Here is a 23,076-nt window from a genome sequence, read left to right as displayed (position 1 = left end):
TTAGTGGGGGTATCTGCCGACAGGATGCTCACTACAGGGTCGACCACCTCCGGGACCTCCTCCACCTGGAGGTTCATGCTGAACCCTACTCTCCTGAGAAGGTTCTGATGGGGTCTTAGGTCTATTGGAGGCGGCCCCGAGGAGGAAGTCCCTGCCACTCCCTCATCTGGAGGGGAAGAGGATGAGATGCTGGGGACAAGCAGGTTCCTGTATGGTCTCTTGCTCATGCGCTGGTTCCTGCTCCAGCGGCACCGGGGAACTGGGTGGGTGGACTAATAGCTCCTCTGTCCCAGGTGCAGGACGACAACTAACTGTGGCCTCTAGTGCTCGGTGCTCTGATGAAGTGGAGTGGGCCGAAACTAGCGGAGCACCTTGGGCCTGGTGGTACGCCCATGGTGTCCAAAAGGACCACTGGTGAGGTCCTGGGTCCTGAGATCGGGCTTCTTGAAACACTCCAGTGGGCACACTGGAATCACGGTCTTGGCCATAGTAGCTGTCCGCGTGGGAGGACACCGACGTATGTCTGGATGGCCATGGAGGAGCAGAGAAGCCTTATGCAGATCTTCCAACGGACCTCGCTCCCCTACGTACCGGGGACCGGTGCCGGGACGTATATCAGTACCCGGATCGAGAGTGGGACCTACAACCACATCAGTGCCAGGAGGTCGACCGAGATCTCGAATCCTGGCGTTGTGAATGGCTTCAGGAGGCACGGTGCCTGGAGCGGTGCCGAGAACTGGAGTGGTACCGTGGGTAGTGAGCCGGTGAATGAGAGTCCAACCGGTGCCGCGAGTCTGACCGGTGCCGTGTAGTAGAACGGTGCTGGGACTGCAAGCGGCGTTGAAAGCGGGAGCATCGTCTGGACCTTGAGCCTCTGCGGGACCACGATCGTGAGTGGTGCCGGTCCGCTGCGCTGACAGAGGGTGGTCTAATCAAGGTTGGCTTGCCTATGGATTGCATTACCCTCACCAGCGGTGCTGGGGGTAGAGGTAGCGCTGAGTCTGTCAAGGCGATCAGGTCCCTCGCCGCTGAGAACACCTCTGGCATGGACGGCATGGTGAGCTCTACCGCAGCACGCGCTGGGGAGCTAACAGGCGCCAGACTCGACAGCCCTTGTGGGACCGGAATCAACGGTGCCGATTTAGTCGGTGCCGCAGCAGGCGTCGGCGCTGGGCGATCTGACCTAAGCGTACTCTCTGGCTGCGGTGCGGGAGATGCTGAAGCAGCAGGAGTCTTGGCCTTCCTCAACCTCGGGGAGAGGGAGCATCGAGGAACCGACTTCGGTGCCGGCGACATCCAGTGCTGTGTGTCTTTGGGCGTACTGGTGCAGTCCGGTGCTGCAGGTGCGCTTCTGCTCACCAACTGACCAGCGCTTGGTGCCGAAGGTGGAGAGAGAGTTGCCTCCATGAGGAGCTGTTTAAGCCTGATGTCCCGCTCCTTTTTTTTCACGGCTTGAAAGACTTGCAAATGGGGCACTTAGCTGTCAAGTGTGATTCCCCAAGGCACTTCAAACAGGAGTCGAGCGGATCTCCTGTCAGCATCGGCCTGTGGCAGGCTGAGCACGGTTTGAAACCCGGTAAACTGGGCATGGGCTCTGGCACCGGGTGCGGAGAAGGGGATATTCCCCGAACTCCGCTAACTATTACTAAACTAACTATGCTATCAGGAAGAAACGCATAAACTATATATATATATTAAGAGCGCCGCCCTTTGATACGGGAGACCGCCCTTTGATACGAGAGACCGGGGTTCAAATCCCGGTTGGTACCCAACTTTCCAGTAGGAGTCCTTGGGCAAAAGAACCCCTAACGCTTCACCTGCCTACCTCAAATATGAGAGTGACACGAACTAGGAGAGTCATGCCGGCTCGGACGTCGCCCGGATTAACAAGGTCCGCGCCAGATGTTGAGGAACCAGGACAATCTGACGATAAGTGGGCTACTGGAACAAACCATTCATGGACGAGACAAGAGAACCTGGAATTGATGGTGAGATGGGATATATGAAACGTTAGAGGACCTATGGATGGACAAAGACCTACATCCACACTACTGAGAAACAGTAGATTACCTAACCTTCAACATTAGTAAAGGAAGCTACTCTCACCAGCTTGAGATAGATCAACTCCACATTACATCCGACTCAGAAGACTGAAGAAAACAAGTGGATGTGCAGCCACAACTGAAGCTGAAACTTCACTGCCACCCCTCCATTGCAGAGCACGAGCAGCGGATAAGCATAAGATCATGGAAACTAGCTACAGTCAATCCTTGAGATGATCCTAAGGTCATCGTGAGAAGTACCATCAGATAGTATGTCAGAAGATGCCAATAGAGCCCTTATGACAATCCTACTACCACCATAACTCAACACCAATGAACTGTATACGCTACAGGCTCTGTACCTGGAGATGCTTGCTAACGACAAGAAGAACAACAGTATGTACCCACCCTGGAAATGAGGTGGAGATAAGATCAAGGCGACTCAGAGAGAGTTAGTCAGCTGGGGAACTACAAAGGGTGTAGAGTATTAAGGATAGACTCGGCTACTGAAAAATACAAGGGCCTGACTCATCTAGAGCCTAGAGACTGCTAAACAAAGGCTCACAGCACTGGCTACACACTAAGGAGTACACTAAGAAGCAGGGGCCAAAAAAGTAAATTCCTATTCTCCAAGAACCATCCAAGGTTATCCCACATGCAGTGCAACAACACATAAACAGCAGAGCCACCAGCAGCAGAAACTGAACAGTATGGAAGAACATATGGAGAAAGGAAAGACTCATAACACCGTGCAAATGTGCAGACTGAGGACAGAACAGAGCACACATCTCCAGAAACAAACCAGTCACCATCACAGTAAGAACATCCAGCAGCGGGTCAAACATGAAGAGCTGGACAGCACCTGGACCCGACATATACCACACCTACTGGCTAAAAAACTAACAGCAGTGCATGAATGCCTAGCAGACAAGATGAACAGCTCTAGCAGCAGGCTCCACCCAAACTGGCTAACACAAGGAGAGGACAGGCTGATCATGAGACCCCTGCAGGTGAACAGAAACGCCAACTACCGACAATAACTGCCTCTCCCACAAAGTCCTACAGGCATCAGAGCTGCCAAGCTACAGGACCATATGGCAGTACTGATGCACAGCTCAGAAGGCATTGGAAAACAAGAGCTCCAAAACACCAGTTGCTCATAGATAGAGCAGCGCCCAAGACTCAAGTCTAGACAGACCAATCTGAGCACAGCCTGGATTGACTCACGGAAAGCCTACGACTCATGCTGCACACTGGATCTGTGAATGTCTCCGCGCTATACAAATCACAGGACACTAAGGACTTCCTCAAGAACTCACATGGGACATGGAAGAACAACACTGGAATCAACTCAGGCAGCACTTGCACAAGGGCCTCAAGTGTGGGCTATACCAAGGGTGATGCACTGTCCCCCGCTTGTGTCTGCATAGCTAAACCCCTCAGCCACATAATCACACAGACTGGATACGGTAAAGGTTCAGGAGTGACTACCATCAGCCACCTCTACCAATGGATGACATCAGATGTATGCTAAGAATGAACTAGACACGACTCGCTAATCCACCTGACGGATCTACAGTAGAGTATCGGATGTCATTCGGACTGGAGAACTTCGTGGGAACGTCCGGATGTAGTGAAGAGAGGAAGTAGTCAATGATGAGGGTGGAACTACCAGTGGGCCACATAGCAGACGTACTACAGACCAGCTACAAGTACCTTGGTGTCCCACAGTCACATGGAAACCACAAGATGGAGCAAGGAAGACAGCAACATCCAAGTATCACAAAGGATAAACAGGTCCTGAAGAGCCAGCTCAGTGGAAGAACAAATCAGCCACGCCATCAACGGATACGCCCTGCCCGCTCATCAGATGCCTGCCGGTATAGTGAGCTGGCCAAGGAGGCAATGGGGGCTGCGATTTGAAGACCCGGAATCTCACCATGCACGAAGGTTCTCACCCCAAGTCCAACACCCAGAGATGTATACCAGCCGGAAGAAGAGGGCGGCGGGTGATGTGATGAGCGTCCAACCACTGTCCTGGACGAAACCCGGAACATCCAGGAGTACATCGATAAGATGGCCCCAAAATGAGCTGCTGAGAATGCCTGAAGCAGCAGCAGACATGGGAGTAAGACCAAGCAGAGAAGTACCATGGCAGACAAGACCCTCCATGGGATGTACCATCGAAATAGCTGAGGTGGCGACGTTGGGAAATCCTACCAGTGGCCTGGGAAAGGGCTGGACTAAAAGACAGCATTGAGGCACTGATCATAGCAGCACGGGAACAGGCACTGAGCACCAGATCCATTGAAGCAGGGGCTACCACACTAGAGAGGACCCAAGGTGCAGACTATGCAGAGAGGCCTCAGAGACAGTCCACACATAGTTGCAGGATGTAAGATGCAGCAGGAACAGCTACACTGAACGGCCACAACCAAGTGGCTGGCATGTTTGTACAGGAACATCTGCACGAGCATATGTGGCTAGACCCTCCCAGACCAGATGGAGATTCCACAGAAGGTTGCGGAGCAAGAGCAGAGCTAGATTCTGTGGACTTCCAGATCCCGACGACAGGCAGGTACTGGCCAATCAACCAGACATCGTGGTAATGAACAAGGACCAGAAGACAGCGTGGTGATAGTATAGCAGTGCTAAGTGACAGCAACATCAGAAGAAGGAAATGAGAAGCTGAAGTACCAGCGCCTGAAAGAGTACACTAGACGACAGTTGATGTGGAAGTGTAAGCCAAAGTCTGGTCCCATTAGTTGTAGTAGGAGCACTTCGGGCCTTTAATCCAAGCTGGAACAAAAGTAAAGTAGCTGTGACTCCTAAGCTGGGTGAGTGGCTCCAACAGATCCCAGGAACAACATCAGAGCTCTCTGTCCAGAAGAGTGCAGTGCTAGGAACAGCTAAGATACTGCGCAGAACCCTCAAACTCCCAGGCCTCTCTGGTAGAGGACCCGAGGTTGAGGAAGACACATACCACCCATAGGGGTGAGAGGGGAATTTTTTTAAAAAAAGAATTATAACTATATACACGATAACGAACGAGAAACTATGAGTAGCTAGGGGAGTGGAGGTCAGCTAAGCCACACTCCACTGTTCAAACGACCAACATGGGCGGTAAGAAGGAACTGAAGGGTTGCTGGGTCCGCTGGGGTATATATCCGGTGCCATAGCAGCGCCACTCCAGAGGGTGCCCAGCCGACCCACTGAGTGTTGCTAGGGTAAAAAAGTCTTCCGACGAACGTGCACGCGGTGCGCACACACCTAACTGGAATGGATATGAGCAATCACTCGAAGAAGAACCTCCATTTTATCCTCTCTCTCTTTTTAAATGATTCTTAACATCCTGTTTGCTTTTTTGACTGCCTCTGCGCACTGCGTGGACATCTTCATAGAACTATCCACGATGACGCCAAGATCTTTCCTGATTAGTCGTAGCTAAATTAGCCCCCATCATATTGCAGGTATAGTTGGGTTTATTTTTTCTAATGTGCATTACTTTACATTTATCCACATTAAATTTCATTTACCATTTTGTTGCCCAGTCACTTAGTTTTGTGAGATCTTTTTGAAGTTCTTTGCAGTCTGCTTTGGTCTTAACTATCTTGAGTAGTTTAATATCATCTGCAAACTCTGCCACCTGACTGTTTACCCCTTTCTCCAGATCATTTATGAATAAGTTGAATAGAACTGGTCCTAGGACTGACCCTTGGAGAACACCAGTTACCCCTCTCCATTCTGAAAATTTACCATTTATTCCTACCTTTGTTCCCTGTCTTTTAACCAGTTCTCAATCCATGAAAAGATCTTCCTTCTTATCTCATGACAACTTCATTTACATAAGAGCCTTTGGTGAGGGACCTTGTCAAAGGCTTTCTAGAAATCTAGGTCAGAGAAAAGCTGTAACCTTGGGGAGTTTAATATAAGCCTGGAGTGGTCAGTATTAAATTTTTAGAATTCTTGAGGGCCCCCACCTTCTGCACTCGAAGTCCCAGAGTGAGGAATCAGCCTTGAAAACTTCAAACTTAAAATTTTTAGGTCACTTTTCAGAAGGCACATTAGACTTTGCTTTAGGCTTCCAAAGGCAAATTCTCACACAATGGTAAAATATAACTGTTATACCATTATAAGATTTAGCACTTCTTACGGGAACTTCATTTTATTCAAGAGAGCAAAATTACATCACTAGAAATTACATCATGGCAAGTTCTAGCCTAATAACTATTCACTATTTTTATCAATGACCAGGAAGAAAGAGACATTATTGATAAAGTATGCAGATGACAGAGACTAGGGGCATGGAAAATAAAGAAGAGGTCACTGACAGCTGTCTGGATCACTTGGTAAGCTGGGTCCAAGCAAACCATATGAATTTTAATATAACCAAATGCAAAGTCATATACCAAAAACAAAGAATGCAGATCATCCTTATAGGATGGGAGACTATCCTGGAAAGCAGTGCTTGTGAAAGAGACTTGGGGAGGTATGGCAGATAATTAGCTTAACCTGAGCTCCTAGCAAGATGCTGTGGCCAAAAGGGTTAACATATCCTTGAATATATAAACAGAGGAATATTGATTAGGAGTAGAGAGGTTAATAACCTTTGTATTTGGCACTGATATGATTGCTACTGGAATACTGCGTCCAGTTCTGGTGTCCACAATTCAAGAAAAATGTTGAAAAATGTAAGACAAAATTCAGAGAAGAGCAATGAGAAAGACTACGAGATTGGAAAACTTGACTTCGAGTGAAACAGAAGAAGCTTGATCTATTTAGCTTACCCAAGCAAAGCTTAAGGGATGACTTCATCAAAGTTTATAACTAAGGCTAAGATTTACTCATGGATATTTTTAGTGAAAGTCATGGACAGGTCACGGGCAATAAACAAAAATTCACAACCCTGTCCATTACTCGTACTATATACCCCTGACTAAATCTTGGGTGCTCTGGAGTCCTTTGGGGGCAAAGTTGCTGCTCTGGAGGGGTGATCTGGTGCACCTGCTGGTGCTGGGAGGTGGTGTCCTCCAGAGTGCCCGCTCATGCTGGTGGTGTGTGTGTCCTCCAGGGCCCACCAATGATGGGGGGGGGGTGTCCTCTGGGGCCCCTACCGCTGCTGGCGGGGGCAGGGGTGGATCGGACCACTGCTGCTGGCATTGGGGGGGGGCTCGAGACCGCTACCTGGGTGGCCCTGCGGTCAGTCACATCTGCCAGCTACAGAAGTCCCAGAAAGTCACGGAATCCGTGACTTCCGTGGCCTCCGTGACAGACTCACAGCCTTATTTATAAATAACTAAATGGGGGAAGAGCAATTTGATAGCAAAGGACTCTTCAATCTAGCAGACAAAGGTGTAATAAGATCTAATAGCTAGAAGTGGAAGCTAGACAAATTCAGACTCAAAATTAAGAGCAATTTTTTTTAACAGTGAGGGTAATAATTTTTTGGAACCATTTACCAACAGTAGTTGTGGATTCTCCATCACTGGAAATTTTAAAATCTGGATTATATATTTTTCTAAAATATATGCAGTAGTTCAAACAGGAATTGATTCAGGGAAATCCTACAGCCTGTGTCATGAAGGTGGTCAGACTAGATGATCACCATCATCCCTTCTATCTTTATAGTTACCAGTCCCACTCTTCCTAATATAGACACGGCCATTGAGACTAAACCCACAATTCCATTACCAAGCCACAACTTCTGTCACTCCCTTCAGAAGTCTTTGAAGAGTCAATCACCTAACCTGTTCTGACATTTTCTGTCAGTTTAGCCGCCACTATTTCAGCAAGCCATAATATAAATCCCTCGATCTGAATATTCAGGCAGCTAAGCAGAAGTTAAAATTGATAGCATAGCCACACGAACACTGATTTATGGTATTTTAAAAACTGTAACTTTGTATGCAAGACAACCCACAGAATTTCACATTGTATTCAACATTTGTCTCCATCTGTAGGGAGAGAGATCTCCAGTGCAAGAAGGGTGTTGAGATTCAAACATATACTACTGCCTTTAATCCAATTAACATGTCTCTCCCCGCTCCACAACTTTTTTGAGAAGTATTTTTAGGTCCAAAACAGACTTGCTTCTCCAAGATCAGCTGACAGAGTATCAAGAACTGCTCTTTTACATCTTGATTACATTTCATGAAATTTCTCCCACAGGATAGTGCCACCTTGTTTTCTCATTAAGCAGCAGCATTTGCGATCACACAGATGAATTGTAAGAAAAAAAATGAACCTGGGAAAAAGGTAAAAATGCCACCACTCACATTTCTAAAGAACATATCACTGTAGAAGTATCTAGGGGCTGAATAAGAAATTTTTATAAAGTGCCAAATTACATTAATTAAAATATCTGTTCTTCCACTCCTCCCAAATTTAAGAAACTGTTAATGAAAGGAAGATTTTTTTTTTCTAGTCCTCCTCATCTCTACTCTTGGTCATTCTGAAGCTATTATTAGCTAGAGAAGACTTATACAAGAGTTAATTTTGCAACATACTTTAAGAACAGCCAGGTTTGGATTCAGACTGACCTCTGGTGATAAGGAAGTCCACAGCAGTCCTCTGTGGCAATAATAATCATCCAGCAGCTTCTGTAAGTACCACACTACCTTACATTCCCATCAAGCTAAATTTTCTCGGTGGTTCTTTGATGAAGAAACAGTCGTAAAGGCAATGGGCTAGAAGCTAGTCAAGGAGCTTAAAGGTAAGAACTAGGACTGAAGTGAATCAGAAACTGAATTGAGAGCTTTGTGAGCAAGCAGTGAACTGGTACAATGTTATGAATTTTTCTTGCCTAAAACAGTGACTACTTCTGCCTGCCCTTCACCTTAATCCCCAGATAGAATGTGCAACAATAGACCAACTAGGAGGTGATAAGCATCGGTTTCAATGTGATTAGGATTTTCATCTGAAAAAAACGAGTACAATATTTTAGTTAGTCAAAAACACAAGGCAGCATTTGTTGTCTCTATAATCTACTCCGAAACAATGATAGGTCCAACAGGATATTGAGACCCTTTAATACCTTAACAATAAGAGGACAGATACTACCTTGGACACTATCTGTCAGGAGCATCTTCATGGGTGGGAGGAGAGAAACCTAACCACCTATCCAGCTCACCTGGTTTTAAGCTTAGCTAGCTTCTTTTCAATGCACTGATTTTCCCCAAGATTTTAGGATCTCTGGGAGACACCACTAATTGCCTGTTAAGACATACACCTGGGTACTGCTACCACATTGGTGGTATGAGTGCCCATCATGTCTCAAGTTCCCCTAGCTGTGTCATATGGTGAACAGAACAAGTCTTGATGATCTTATAAATCATTAAAAGATCTTAATGATCTCAATACTTGAAGACTTTTGGAGTAGACAATCAGTTACCCAACAAGACCCAGCTTAATACCAGCACTAGCCACTCCTATTCGACCCTGCATGCAGGTCAACAAAGCCTTGCAATTGTTTGTACAACAGGTAGCTGATATACTTCACCATTTCAGTAAAAGTACTTATAGGAGTGAGAAACATGAAGGATTAAATTTGTGTCTGTTATCATTTAGACATTCAGAAGAGGAGGCGGGTGTTGAATTCCCAGTCATAAGCAACAATGTAAGGTGAAATATGTCAAATAAAAAAAATACCAACAAAAAGCAACCCTCATATACATGGATAAGACTGAGTTTTGTTTTTAATTTAAATTGGATTAGTTAAGCTCAAGTTTGAGCTTCCCCACACTGCAAATGTCCTTTTAGTTTACATTAATAAAACATCCAACCACAGGTCAAATTCCTGAGAAATTGTTATTCACTACATGGCCTTGAAATAACCAATCAGCTTGTTGTATAACAATAATTTTGGTTCAGAATGATTTGGGGGAGAATTTGATGAGGAAATGCCTTCAAAATGTTTAATTGGCAAAATGTGATTTAAGAGATCAAAATATGTATTTTACAGTACTGCTCCTAGGAAGAAGGACTTATTCAAAAGATACAAAAATAAATTTTCTGCAGTTCCACCTAAAGAGGCTGAGCCGACATACTCTGACCAACTATAGCTTTAAAAGACTGAAAATAAGGAACCTCAGACTGAGCTCTGAAGGCTAAATACCTAGGAAAATACAATGTTTTGAAGAAACAAGAAATTATATAATGCTATCATTATCATCAGCTGTGTTCTCTTACCATTTACTTTCTAGTGACTTGAGTAGAGCTAGGATTATTACTTACTACGGGCAACTACAAAACGATAGAGGTTCAGGTGGGTGAAATGTGTTTAAATTTCAGTGATGAACATACTTAGTAAAAATTATTTGAACTGCCGGCAATACTGAAATTCAATTGAACAGTGTGCTGGTTTTGACGGAGAAAGTGAGAGAGGTAGCTTGGCACAGACAAGTTTCCCTCCATAGCTCTTTCAATCCTTAACTTGATTTCCATAGGTAGAATGCCACTGTATCAAAGATTTAAAATTAACTTATTCTCCCCTTCAGTGGGAAATGTTGCTAACCTCAACAGAATTCCTGTGCTAGGGAATGAAGTGTTGCTAAAATCTCTCAGATAGCAAACAACTTTCTAATCTTAAAGTCATGACCAAGAAGAAGTGGTTAAACCTGACAGTTATTTTATTGACTTGCTCTGCATTAAGTAAATTGTAATGTATGACTATGAATAAAAATAGTAGTCTCTCTTTTAAGACTGCAGTGGTCAGACACGAACTCAACCTTATTTGACAGAGCTTCATTCTAAATTAAGAAACTGTCCCTAAGCTAAATCTCTCCTAGAAACTTTTTAAATTTGAAGTCTGAAATTATTAAAATCAGATGTGAACTGAATAAAACTGAACTAGAAGATCCATGACATTTAACAAAAGGAACACTTGATCATTTTACGAAGAAACACTAGAAGGCGGGGATGCTGGAACAATTTATAGTGGCAATGCTGAGAGCCATGAACTAAACTGTAAATCATGTATCTGACTATTCCTGGGGGCATTCTGCACCAAAACATTAAAAATTCTCTATCAAAAAATTAAAAATTATGTGCACAATATTTTAAAATTCCACAAAATTCTTCAAATGTTGTCAAAATAAAACTACATAATTATACCAGTTTCAATTATTTTGGTAATGCATTTCAAAATACCAGTCAACGAGTATGTCCGTAACAGTATAGACATGCTCAAAAATCCCCCCTGGAGGCAAGAGTTAAAGAAACACCTATGACAACCCAGTTCCTGATTCTCTTCCCCCCTTCCCGCCCCCCAAGCCAGCCAGTGGGCCAGACACTCACAATCCCGCTGCAGGCTCCCCCTAGCCAATACACTCGTACCCCTTTCCCCCCGCCCCACAAGCCCAGCTGTGGGTTCTCCCAACCCAGATACCCGCACCCTCTCCCCCTAGAGTCCAGCTGTGACCCCTGCAGCCAAAACACCCACCCACTTTCCCCGCCAGAGCCCAGGGATCCAGAGGGAGAAACAGCCTGATGCTTGGTCCTAGGCTTGCATGAAGTTTCTTGTGTGCCACTCTCTCTTTCCCTCAGAGCATGCTGAGAACTGCAGCTGCCAGGAACCCTTTAGCTCCCACCCCTTCCCCCCAGCAGGGTTTTCTGTGCATGAGCTGGGTTCTGCTGGATCCGGTGGCCCCTAGTGGCATCCAGCAGTACTGCAGACCATTTCTGTAGGGGAAAGGAAATTCAGCATGCACAAAGTGAATTTCTGCAAAATTCTGTATTGCACAGTGGCACACAATTCCCCTAGAAATAATAATATAAATGAAATCATTTCAAGCATGGGGGTGCAGCAGCACCCCTAGTTCCAGCACATAGGCTGGAAGCTCTATAGTTGATAGACAATGAAGGTAAAGGAGGAACAAACACAGTTACAAGTGTTAATAAAGGAAATCCTGAAACATCAACCAGTTTACAGGAGTTTTCCCAGTTTTATCAAATGAAGGGAATTAAGTGTTTGAGGGAAAAAAGTGAGTCTAATTATCCAAAATTAACATGACCCATTTTTTTGCATCTTCAATGTGAAGTTTGTACAGAAAAAAAGTGTTTATAGTTCACAAAACTTTGATTATCTGAAGAAACCCGATGTCCCTTGAGACTAATTTTTCCTGCAACAGGAAGCAAATTAAACAATCATCTTTTCCACTGTTTTTTTTAAGATGTAAAAGCTGCATAACAAATGAATACAGCAGAATTTTAAAAGATTATCATGCATCTATTAGCCAGAAGACTAGACCTACTAATCAGAAGAAAATCGGAGAAATGAGGTGTGCACCAACAGTGAGGTCCGAGGCAACAATCTAAGAAGAACCCAAGCCCCCAACTTCAACCCAAGATGTCTGGAAAAAGATAAAGTGCTAAAAACCATAACAGAATGCTGTACCTGGATCCTACTCAGGAGATTCATTTTTTGGTCTTAGTCACCTACCAGTATCAAATACAAAGCCTCTCTCCTCCTTCCAGACTGACGGAGAGAGGAGAACGAGTTCTGCCCTTCTCACATCTCCTGATGGTGAATGGGATGAGAAGGGGCTGTCTCAACTACTTCACCTCTCCTTCATATTTTTAAGACCTTCTCCATGAGCAATTGCAGCACTTATCTATGTCTTTCCTAAAGCAGCAGCATGAAAGAGATGAGATTCCTATCAATTCACAGTTGCACACAAAGCTCTGAATATCTACAAGTTTGGAAAGCTATGAACAGATGCATTAAAGTCATTTCCAGATGCTGTACTGCTTCATATTGAGGCCTGGTCTACACCACACATTTAGGTTGATGGATGCCACCTTACGTTGACCTAATATATGGTCTAAACTACCCAGGTCCCTTCCACCGACCTAACTTGCCTGTAACGTCCACTTAATTACTCCACCTCTACGAGAGGCGCAGTGCTTAATTCCATGTTGATGGGTCGACAGAGAGGCAGTTTAGGCACAGTACCGTGTAAAACTGACAGAGCTGGCCTCCAGGAGATGTCCCACAATGCTTCACTGTGACCACTCTGGAGATGGTTTTCAACTCTGCTGCACAGCAGCCAGGTACACAGGAAAACAGTCCCTCCCCTGTTAAAGCCCCGGGAACTTTTGAATTCCCATTTCCTGTTTGATCAGTGTGGCGAGCTTGCCAGCCCAGCTGACCATAGTGACTCAACACCCCAAACGTGCTCCAGCCTGTAGTACACAGGAGGTGGTGGATCTTATTTGTCTGTAAGGAGAAGAGTCTGTGCAGGCACAGCATCAATCCAGCTGAAAAAATGCAGACGACATCTACGTAAAGATCACATGGGGCATGTGGGAGAAGGGCTACTCTAGGGACATGCAGCTGTGCTGTGTGAAAAATCGAAGAACTTCAGCAGGCATAGCAGAAGACAAGGGAGGGAACAGTCATTCTGGTTCTGCACCACAGACTGGTTCTACAATGCAGGGGAGCTACATGCGATTCTCGGTGGTGACCCCACCACTACTCCCAAATGGAGCATGGATACTTCTCAGGAATCTGAGTCCCAGGCCACCTCAGTAAACAACAAGGACATTCTGGACAAGGAAGAGGAGGGGAAGAGGAGACAGGCAAGCGGGAAATCCATTCTCCCTGAGAGCCAGGAGCTATTTTTAACCCCAGAGCAGTCCAGCCAGTCGCAGGACAGCATGCTGACCAAACATGATGCCAGGAAAGGCACTTCCGGTGAGTATGCAATTCCAATCAAACTGTAGGAGTTACATACTCTTATATTTTATGTTTAATCTGAAGAAAAAAAGTGAGGTGCAGTGGGTATCTGCTTCCCAGTGGCCACTCCAGTCTGGCAGAGGGTGCCTCCCAGAAAAGACTGTTTATGTGCACAGGGAGGGCCTGGAAATCCTCCATGGAGATCTCTGCAATCCTTTGCAGAAGGTTTTTGGGGAGGGCTGCCTTATTTATTCCACCACAGTAGGACACTTTCATATGCCACTCCAGTAATTAACTCTGCTGGCATCGTTGCAGTACACACCATAGCAGCATAAGGAACAGGTCTGTACCCAGATGCTTGCAGCATCTGCTCCCTTGCCACCTCTGTTACCCTCAGAAGACTGATGTCACACAGAGTGACCTAGGACAGACAGTGGAAGTTTTCATTAAAAGTGCTCATAGCACAAACAATAGATCATGTGATCCCCCATCCATGGTGATTTCCAGGTCCCTTAACCACAGTCAACATGTTGGTGGTTTTGGTGGCAGGGATCATCATTGACCTCAGAATCTGCAAGTCCAGGACATCTGCTACCAGCAACATTTAGGGTAGTGGGGGGGAAGAGGGGGGCTTTCTGTGTTCTCTCATTGCCACAATTCCCCCTCCCGGAGACACCTTGGACAAAGCTCGCAATTTGGGAGGCTTAATGCTGGTCCCTGATCTCAATGCAATCCCCATGTTCCTAAGGGGAGGGAGAATTGTCCACCTGCCCATCTATGCTCCCAACGTGGGTTTCCCACAAGTTGCAGCACAAGACCTGTTGCCAATCCCTCTGGGCCATACTCACTGGGGTTGGAACAGCAAACCAGTTTGTTGAATAGCTAGGGATTTTGATTATGTTCTGGCTTTTACTTAAGTGTAATAAGGTGAGTTACTTTTAAACAGCAACCTTGTACAAGACCCAGGATATGCACTGACAATAGTTGCCTTGTGCTCTCCATGTCTTACAGTGGAAAGTCTGGCCTTCAGCACATCCTCCACATTGGCGTAGAGGCTACAGCAGATTAGAATATGGAAAAAGAGAACACATGGCGACATGTTCAATGAGATAATGAACGCTTTCAAGACAGCTGATTCAGAGCTCAGAGCCTGGAGGATTTAATTGTCTGAAAAACTGGACATAGACATGGAGAGCAGGAGACCATCCCAGGAGCACGAGCATGCCATGCAGGATGAGATGTTGCAGATTACAAAGGAGCAATCAGACATGTTGAGGCATCTGGTTGAGCTTCAAGAAAAACAGCTTGAGACTAGACTCCCTCTGAAGCCCCTGCACAATGGCCTGCAAATACTGACCTGTTCTCCCTTCCCGAAATGTTCAGGAGGTTGGGTGGGGGGGAGAACGTGGGGGAAGGTGCAGTATCTCTTTCACTCAACACTGGAGGAGGGTACTAAGAACAGAAGGTGAACATTCGAAGACTTTTAATGGGCAAAACTTCTGTGCTTTCACAGATAAGTTGACTTGGTTTCTCCCCTCCCAATTTTATCACACCTTTTGCCCACGGTCAAGTTATTTTCCTGTTCTTTCCATTTCTTTATGATTGTGCAATAAAAGTTAGTGTTTTGAGAATGAAATACTCAGTTTAATCCAAAGCATGGGGAGAGGGAGATACAGGGAAACTGATGCAATGGAGGGGACGGTAAGGGAAGGCACCGTGCAGATAAGTGGTGCGCATTACTCTGGCTCATTACTGAAACAGGTTTTTAAAGCCTCCCAGAGACACAGAGCTCCTCATTGGGCTCTTCTTATTGACCTGATATCTGGCTGCTCAAAATTACCCGCCAGTCTATCTGCCTTCACGCTCCACCCCTGTGAAAAGATCTCTCCCTTTGCCTCACAGATATTATGGAGCACACAGGAGGGAGTGATAACAATTGGGATATTGCTTTCATTAAGGTCTACTCTAGTAAGCAAACTTTGCCAACAAACTTTTAAACACCCCAAGGCACATTCTACCATGATTCTGCACTTGCTCAACCTATTTTTGAACTGCTTCTTACTGCTATCCCGATGGCCGGTGCATGGCTTCACAAGCCATGGAAGCAAGGGTTAGGCTGGGTCTCCTAGGATCACGACTGGCATTTCAACATCAATAGTTATTTTGCAGTCTGGAAAGAAAGTCCCTGATTGCAGCTTTCTGAACAAACCTGTGCACATCTTTAGGAACACATCATGCACCTTTCGTGAACATCCCACGGTGATGTTGGTGAAATGCCTCCTGTGATCCACTAGCACTTGCAACACCACTGAAAAGTATCCCTTTCAGTTTATGTACTCTTTGGCAAGGTGGTCTGGTACTAAGATAAGGATATGCATGCCATCTATTGCCCTACTGCAAATAGGGAACCCCATCATGACAAAACACATATGAATTCTATTTCCACTCATTCAGGATCAGGGCAGGAAAAGCTGCCCAACTTTTGTCTAGGGGCTCGGGCACATAAATACTCAAAATGTGTCTAGGACAAATGTGAAGTCCCAGGTGGAAGATTGGAGTCTAGTAGTGTGAATAGCTAATTTTACTATATCCAATTTCAGGAACCAGAAAACAGGTCACAATAGCTGGTGTGGGGATCTGCAGACACAGTATTGTACACTAGGCACAACGGTGGGTGTGCCAGCTCAACTCAAGTTTGTAGTTGGGGCTCAGCAGCGAAGCAATCCTGAGTTGACATGGAAGGAGGTGCGTGTTCTTGGAACAAGCTGATGCCTCTTGCACATTTTTTGGAAACCGGGAAGCAGCCACCATTTTTCATCCACCTTCATGAAAATCTCTTGGAAATTTGTACAGGGGTTGACTTGACCATCGAGGGATTTGAGGCAGATCCAGGACCTTTTCTTGGTGTGAATTATAATTTCATCCCAAACATTACACTGAAGAATACAGCAGGGAGCTGCCAAGACTCCACCGGCTGACAAAAGCAGAAGGTGTGTGAATCATGAGATGATTAAATTTATACCTGAATGGGGAAGACCAGTAATTAGCAATCAAGAAATATCATTATGGGAACCTGAGTTTAGGGACAATGAGACACTTATGTGATTGGAGAGCAGATATTTTTGGGCCACTATTAGGGAGGTAATGTTAACTATCTGTGTATTTGCCTCAGGATAGCGGGAAGGCAGTCAAGCTAATTGCTAGTGCCTTTTTGTGGCAGGTGTCTAGAGCAGGTACTCATTCCATAGAGCATCCAGTTCCATAATAAACTAAACCAGAGCTGGAAGCAGACTTGGGGGAAGGCATTTCCTAAGAAAGTCAGAGAAACGGTGAGGACTCATCATTTGGCAGAGCAGACAACCCCTTTTTCCCCAGGTCCATTTAACCCTCATGGAGGAGGAAGGCAGTGGGGTCCTAGCAATGGGCAGGGACAAGCTGACAGAAGCCCCTAAAGAGGTGGGAACAATTAAGAAAGTGTGATAACCTACATTGTAGGATTTATTGTCAGTTATTTCTTAGATGAGTTACTAAAGCTGCAGCCTAATTAAACCACACTGCCTGGATCTTGTCTTTCTTCCTGTGTTGCCAGAACAATTCCAATACAGCTATGGTGGTGGCTGAAATCCACTGAAGGTAAGGTCTAAGAGTCATGATGCTGAAAGCAGTGATAGCCAGTATTTGCAACCGTGGCAATTTTTTCAAAAGTTTTCCTAATGCAGAAAAGATCCCAGTCTATACAGCAACTTCAGTCAAAAGTAAATGTACTCTCTGGGGAGAGTTAGCACCCCTTTAGGGTTATAAACAAAGGAGGATAGTGACAAAGTTTTATGTTAAATCTAAACACCTATATAGGTGTTCTGATATTAAGCTTACTAATTTAAAAAAATAGTATCATGTAAATGTTTATTATTGGAAAAGAGATTTGCTATAAACATCACATTCTTCATGAAATTTCCATCCATCCAGTATTCTGAAAGTTCAGCATTCCACAGAACAGATGAACATAATTAATCGGAAAGAGACCTCAGTCATAGAAGGGTGTGGCTGCAAATATGTAGAACTGATTTTCCAGCACAGAAGATAAACTTCCAGATGTCAAATTTAACATTTCCTCCCATAACTCCAACCAAGCAAGGGTGAAAAGAGTCTGCTAGGAGGTTAGATTTGATGAACCAACTCCTGATCAAGACTTTCTAAAAGTAAGCAATAAAAGGACCCCAGCATCCCTGGACAAAGGTAAATTATTCTGGGACTTCCTTTGAGATCACAAAGTACTTCAAGACAAGCACATGGCTGAATATTTTGAAACCTGACTAAGGATGAAATTATATATAGTATATACACCTTATATATGTGGCGATGGTAGTCATGTGAGAAGATTACAATTACCACACACCTTTGACCATCTCACTGCCCACTGATCTGTCTCTGATTGCGTTGCTTCTCACATTCCGAATCTCTAAGACGCTTCAACATCTGCCTTTTCTATTTTGAATCCAACCTGACACAGCTAGGACTGGTGAATTATGGCTGAAATCCCCAGTTGTAGACAAGGCCTTAGTTATTCTTTTTCTCCTAGACCTGGAACCAAAGGGCCAAATTCTCCCACTGCTTATACTGTTCTACACTGGTGCAACACCACTGACTTCAAATATAGTGACTCATGATTTTCACTGGTGAGAGTGAGAAGAAAAACCAGACATATGGTAACTAAGAGTACATCTACGCGGCAATAAAAGATCTGCAGCAAACTCAGGTTCACGGGGCTTGGACTGCCGGGCTATACAACTACAATGAAGATGTTTAGGCTCCGACTAGAGCCCAGGCTCCGAGACATTGTGAGAGAGATGGGTTCCCAATGAAGCCACTATAAGAAATATATTCTGGTTGTAATACATTTCCAAAAAAAGAGGGCATTAACAGTATGTGGATGAAGTGCCTCTCACTTGCTAAAGAAAGAACAGAACCTTTCACTCAAAATTACCACAGATAGTTGACAGTGCTGAATCAACTAACATGTATTAAAGGTGATTAATTCTGTTGTGATTTACCATGCTTTCCTAATTTACAAAAAATTACATATTATATGGTCCCTGACATGATAATATCTTAGTCCTCAAAATTAAAATAAAAGAATTTCCCTCAACAATTTAGACAATACCTCCATAATGTGTTATATTTGACTATTTAAATATTTTTCAACACTTCAACAGGCTGGTTACTCACAGCATCCTAAATCTAACAGTTGCACTTGACACTGGTTATACTTTGATCAAAGAAAGTCTGCTAATCCTTTGTGCTACCTATAATTAAATTAGTATTTATTCAGAGTCTTAATACGCTTTACTTAGCTTTGGACGCTGCAGACTCTGGTCTTCTTCTTTAATTATTACAGGAAAATAGCTTGACTTGGAACAAAGCCAAAATAATAATAATAATGTTTAAGTGACAACCAGTAGATTGTTCATTAAGGTTGCCTGTTCAATTTTAATTCAGTCCCCTTCTGTGTATTATGCATTATGATAATATCTTTAATTACATGATCATATAGTTCATCCATCTGCACCGTTATCCAGAGCACCCCTGCATCATTCAGTACACAAAATGGCCTGTGCTACTTAGTGAACAGCTATTCATTTTTCTTTCCTCATTCACAGATTCAGAGTTTAAAGCCAAAAGGGACCATTAGATCATCTAGACTGACCTCTTGGATATTACAAACCATTGCATTGCATTCAGCCTTAGTTACTAACTGACTTGAAAGTACTTCATCAGCCTCATGTGATACAAGTACACCATTCTGCTTCTTTCCAAACACAGAACTGAGTAATTAATCCATAACTTAACTGAAAATTTCCTTTCTTGGATTTGTGGACCTCATTAATCCATGACACTGGGTCTCTGCTCAATGCAGCCTTAGAGAGACTAAACCTTCACCTCTAAGAAACTGTTGGTTGAGACACTTCCATAGCCTAGAAAAATCCTAACCAATATATCGACAAAGAAAATTAAAACACTACAACTAAGTAGAACAATGCTGCAAAGAACAAACGTTGAAAGCCAATTTTAACCTCTTATCTTTACCCGACGATCAGCCCATTCAGGGTGGGTTGGATCTGTGGACCTCATTACAGGCTTGCCTCTGCACTTCACTTTCTCCTTAGAGGCTATAGTGTAATTGCCCAGTTATAAGTTAGCATACAGCTCTTTCTAAGCAAACACACTTATTCTTAAAGATGTATGTATTACAGAGAAAGCAAATGAAAAACAATACAACCACCTACATGCAACTCTAAAAAGCTTACCAGAGATCATCCTCAACTCCAGCAAGGACTCTGGTAGGTGGTCAGTCCTTCACATTACACCAAGGGGTTTTTCTGTGGTTACAAGTTCATAACAGCTTTCTGCTCAGAACAAGAACACTCGTGAATAGTTCACTCTTTCCTTTATACAGTTTGGGCCCTTGATTTGGTATTGATGTGACAGCTGATCAGCAGACAAAGGTCTCCTCAGGGCAAAGCTGCAAAATGCTCAATTATTGCACAACTGGAGGTGGTATATTTGCATACATCTCCCTCTAGAGATTTCTTGGGAAAACCACATAACTTTGTTTACTCCACGTTTCTTCTTGTCTGGCACACTGTCTCAAATAGTCCTTTGAAGCTCATAATGCTTGCCAGCATTTATACTGGTCACATCTCCCCCATACAGAAGTTACATACAATGCCATGGTAATACATATAATTTGCATATTTAACATAACAGACTCCAAAGCTACTTAAACTTAATTCAGTAAGGTTTTTTCAGCGATATTGCAAGAAATTGCCATGTAGGCAACAAATGAAGCAGGGTCCGTACAGAGAACAGTCTCCTTAACTTCACGGCCCTGCAGATCCCACCCTATGTACTGAATGAGGTAGGGAACCTGTGGAAAAAATAGTATGTGATCATGTAATTCAAGAGTGTATCAGTGTATGCACATGGGGGGTGCAAATTAAGGGTGCAGAGGTAACCTTGTCATTCTCCATGTGGACCAATACTAGAGAGAAGACACTTTGCCAGTGCATTTCATAGGTATATGCTCTCAGCAGAGGAATGGCTAAAATGAGGCATCTCGGGTGCCATTCCACTCTTTGAAGATTAGTAGGTATAGACTTTTGCCCCCAACTGTAATCCCTTCTGCCCAGTTCCCTCCTACCTGTCCCAGCCTTCTCTTCCCTACCAGTCTCCCTGTCCCAGTCCCATTCTCCTCACCTAGCCAATGAGAGTCTCCATTCTTTAGGCTTCTAGTCTGAGGCCCAGTCTCTGTCTACATAGTTCCCCTATCCCAACTTCTCAGCCAACCTGTTTCTCCCCCACCACCAACTTTGCCTCCAGTTGTAAGCCCACCACCAGCACATCTTTAATGAGAGTTTTCTACATCTTTGTAGAGTTTTATACCAAACAGTCCTTTTTTTGGCTGGTTTGTACCTGTCCAGTACTGAACATGGTTTTGTCCAGTATCAGATGGAGGATGCCATTTTGAACAGCCAATGCTTTGGCCCTACCAGTATGACCTTGTACACATGGTGCATGTGAGGTCAGGCTCGAGGGGTGGTATGCTGTGGAAAACAGCAGCGCCTGTGTCGGCACAATCTTGCACGCACCATGCATACAAGGCTATGTTGGCAGGGATGAGCCTACACTGTTCCTGAAAGTGCTGGAATGTCAGGTATTCCAGGAACATGTAAATTGCCTCCCTACACATACTTCTTCCTTCCAAGCTGGCATAGGTCTACACACACACACACACACTCCTCAACTGAGCTCCTTGCCCCCCATCTATTCCCACATTGCCCTCCACACATCCAGCTCTCATCCCTTCTGCAATCAATTCATGTACCTTTCTTTTGCATATTACCTGGGTTCAACAGTGGACCATTGAGAGCACAGCATAGAGTCCTTGCTCTCAGTTCAGGTGCCCGGACCCAGCACAGCCCAAAGCAACCCAGAGTTGGAACTGCAAAGTTCTGCTCAGCCCAGGGCTGCGCCATGCCCTGTGTGAAAGGAATCTTCAGGAAATTTAGCTGCTAAAAATCTAAGAGAGACCTGTCAATTTTTCAAAGGCCAAATTTAGATAGATTTTTACAAGAATCGCAAAAGACACATTTCTGCAACAAAAGGCTACCCCCTTGCCAAAGTTCACATCCCTGCTCCAAAGCAAAGGTTACCAGAATTTAACATAGGCAAAACATAACAATTTTTCCTAGTCTAATTTTCAGAAACAGCTGAACTGTTTCAGTGGAAATTTACCCAAAGAACTCAACCAGAGACAGCCAGAAAATGTCAACCCAAACAGTTAGAAGTAGGACTGTCAATTTATTGCAATTAACTCATGTGATTAACAAAAAAAATTAATCACAATTAAAAAAAATTAATCATGATTAATCGTGATTTTAATTGCACTGTTTAACAATAAAATACTAATTGAAACGTATTAAATATTTTTGATCTTTTTCTATATTTTCAAATATATTGATTTAAATTACAACAGAATACAAAGTGTATGGTGCTCACTTTATATTATTTTTTATAAATATTTGCACTCTATCAGTGATAAAGAAATAGTATTTTTCCATTCACCTTATAAAAGCACTATAGTACACTTTCTTTATTGCAAAAGTGCAACTTACAAATGTAGATTTTTTTCATTACATAACTGCACTCAAAAACAATACCATGTAAAACTTCAGAGTCAACAAGTCCACTCAGTCCTAATTCTTGTTCAGCCAATCGCTAAGATGAACAAGTTTGTTTACATTTACAGGAGATAATGCTGCTCATTTCTTATTTACAAGGTTACCTAAAAGTCAGAACATGAGGTCGCATGGCACTTTTGTAGCCAGCATTGCAAGGTATTTACGAGCCAGATATGCTAAACATTTGTATGCCTCTTCAAGCTTCAGCCACCATCCCACAGAACATGCTTCCATGCAGATGATGGGTTCTGCTCGATAACAGTCCAAAGTAGTGTGGACTGATGCATTTTCATTTTCATCATCTGAATCAGATGCCACCAGCAGAAGGTTGACTTTCTCTTTTGGTGGTTTGGGTTCTGTAGTTTCCACATTGGAGTGTTGCTCTTTTAAGACTTCTGAAAGCATGCACCACACTTCATGCTCTCAGATTTTGGAAGGCACTTCAGATTCTTAAACCTTGGGTCGAATGCTGTAGCTATCTTTTGAAATCTCACATTGGTACCTTCTTTGCATTTTGTCAAATCTGCAGTGAAAGTGTTCTTAAAACGAGCAACACGTGCTGGGTCATCATCCAAGACTAGTAAAGCATGAAATATATGGCAGAATGCAGGTAAAACAGAGC

General features: G+C 44.0%; 1 protein-coding gene across 22 annotated transcripts in view; it reads right to left on the bottom strand.

Moving 5' to 3' along the window:
• Positions 1 to 23,076, bottom strand: part of SLMAP (sarcolemma associated protein) — a 196,588-nt gene that overhangs the window by 122,276 nt on the left and 51,236 nt on the right. For 2 of the 22 annotated variants that reach the window (XM_075073316.1, XM_075073315.1), the window contains exon 1: positions 8,582 to 8,645. The exons of 19 other annotated variants lie outside the window; for them this stretch is intronic. The gene's annotated coding sequence lies outside the window, so the exon portion shown is untranslated. Of the gene's footprint in view, positions 1 to 8,581; positions 8,646 to 8,877; positions 8,900 to 23,076 lie in introns of those variants that run through there. One more of the 22 variants, XM_075073317.1, reaches the window with a different exon arrangement.

Source organism: Chelonoidis abingdonii, chromosome 17 (assembly GCF_003597395.2).
Source record: "Chelonoidis abingdonii isolate Lonesome George chromosome 17, CheloAbing_2.0, whole genome shotgun sequence".
Classification (NCBI taxonomy): Eukaryota; Metazoa; Chordata; order Testudines; family Testudinidae; genus Chelonoidis; species Chelonoidis abingdonii.
This window is presented reverse-complemented; position numbering and strand designations above follow the sequence as displayed.